This window comes from Mus caroli, chromosome 10 (assembly GCF_900094665.2).
Source record: "Mus caroli chromosome 10, CAROLI_EIJ_v1.1, whole genome shotgun sequence".
Lineage (NCBI taxonomy): Eukaryota > Metazoa > Chordata > Mammalia > Rodentia > Muridae > Mus > Mus caroli.
This window is the reverse complement of record NC_034579.1, coordinates 110,491,559-110,493,866: the sequence shown is the minus strand read 5'-3', so window position 1 is coordinate 110,493,866 and position 2,308 is coordinate 110,491,559. Positions and strand designations below refer to the sequence as shown.

The following is a 2,308-nucleotide window of genomic DNA, read 5'->3' as shown; positions in this document are numbered from 1 at the left end:
AGGAAAATATATGCAATGATCTACAGAAATTTAGTGGCTGTAAGTCAGCAAGGTAAGGTAATTTTGAATATTATAAACATAGCATAACTTAATAACAGTTCTTTTTCATGTAAGATCTTACGTATCCTAGTTTAACCTTAAACTCAATATGTAGCTAAGGACCCTTGAGCTTTAAAAAAAAAACAACCCACAAACCTTTGAGTAGCTTTTTGTGTATGTATCTGTGTGTCTGTGTAGGGTGGGATAGATACATGGTGTAGACATGGAAGTCAAAAAAACAGCTTGGCGGAATTGGTCTACCTTTTACGTGGGTTCTGGTATCCAGCTCATATCTGTAGGCTGCGTGGCAGGTACTTTGACCTCCTGAAACATCTTGCCAGTCCCCTAATCATGTTTTAAAGACTTGGATGTTGTATTAGTCAGGGTTTCTATTCCTGCACAAACATCATGACCAAGAAGCAAATTGGGAAGGAAAGGGTTTATTTAGGTTACACTTCCACATTGCTGTTCATCACCAAAGGATGCAGGACTGGAACTCAAGCAGGTCAGAAAGCAGGAGCTGATGCAGAGGCCATGGAGGGATGTTCTTTACTGGCTTGCTTCCCCTGGCTTGCTCAGCCTGCTCTCTTATAGAACCCAAGACAACCAGCCCAGNGATGGTCCCACCCACAAGGGGCCTTTCCCCCTTGATCACTAATTGAGAAAATGCCTTACAGTTGGATCTCATGGAGGCATTTCCTCAACTGAAGCTCCTTTCTCTGTGATAACTCCAGCTGTGTCAAGTTGACACACAAAACCAGCCAGTACAGATGTATACTTCATGTTTTAAAGACTTGGATGTATACTTCCTGGCAGTTCTGCTTTAACCCTTAGCACTGTAAATTAAAAAGGCAAAATATCACAGGCACATTGTTACTGTGTGCTGCTTTCATTTGTGTTTGCTTCTGGCTCTGTTTATTATTTTTAATTAACTTTCATTGCCTACCGATTTTTTTTTTTTTTTAGAAATTATTTTTGGGTGTATTAGTGTTTTGCCTGCATGTGTGTCTGTGTACCATCTGTGTGCAGTGCCTTTGGAGGACAGAAGACCCCATCAGGTCTCCTAGAACTTGTTACAGACAGTTAATGACTGCTGTGTGGGCTGGGAATTGAAGCCAGAACTTCTGGTAGAGTAGCCAGGGCTCTTAACCATGAAGCTGTGTTCCCAGCCTCTACTTTTTTGTTGTTTTGAGACTGGATCCCCGTAAATTATCCAGGCTCATTTGGAACCCAGGCTTCTTGCTCCCCTTTCAAGTAGCAGACGTTTGTTCATTTATTCAGTACTGCTGAAAGTTGAACTTAGGCTCACACCCTTGCGTTTAGAAAGTACTGTACTAGTTAGCTGCCCCAGCCAGGCTTCAACTCATCTCGTTCTGTCTTAAAGAATTAAAGTGACTTCTTTCATTTCATTTTATTTGTATGGGTGTTTTTTTCTGTCCTGCTGTATGCACGTATGCATGTGCACATGTATGTGCACCGTGTGTGCAGTGCCCAGCAAGGTCAGAGGAGGAGCATTGAATCTCCCAGGACTGGAGTTCGACTCTCGTGAGTGAGTGGCCACCTCTGGAAGACCTTCAAGTGCTCTTAAGCACCAGAGTCATCTCTCCAGCCCCTCTTTGGAAAAAATAATTTAATTATACTGCCTGGTGTGGTTACACAGACGTTTAATCTTAGCAGATGGGCAGCTGGACTTGTCCAGCCAAGTTTACATAAAGAGACCCTGTCTCAAAAAGGCAAAAAGCAAGTTTTAATTATGTGTGCATCCCTTTATGTGAATATGTGCACATGAGTGCATCTGTTCTTAGAGGCCAGGAGTGTCAGCTTCCCTAGAGCTGGAGTTAGGGAGTTTTGAGCTGTGTTATCTAGGAACTAAGAGCAATCCAGCCCCATGATTCTCCTTGAAAGTAAAAGAAAGTACATTTATTTGTGTTTGAGCATCCTTATGCCATGATGTGCATTGGGAAGTCAAATTGAATGTCCTGTCAATCTCAGTCACAACCCTGGGTTATCAGGGTTCCTTCTGAAGAACAGAGAATGTTAAAAGCGGCTTAGTAGAAGCATGATCAAACCTCAGAATGCGTTGAGATGTTTCAGGAAGTAATATAATTACCTAGATAGGACCTTGAAAGAGTGGGGTTTCATCTCTTCTCTTTTCTTGCCCCCCTTTGTATTCTTGCTCTTGTTTCTTGAGTGGACACTTAGCATTTTTAGGTAAGCATCATTTTAGCTCTCCTTGGCAGTTCTTTTCTTTTCTTTTTTTTTTTTTTTT

The 2,308-nt window shown here is 41.8% G+C and overlaps 1 protein-coding gene across 1 annotated transcript in view; it reads left to right on the top strand.

Annotated features, from left to right (window-relative positions):
• Mdm2 (MDM2 proto-oncogene) overlaps nucleotides 1–2,308 on the top strand; it is a gene marked incomplete in the record, with an annotated part of 20,120 nt that overhangs the window by 9,126 nt on the left and 8,686 nt on the right.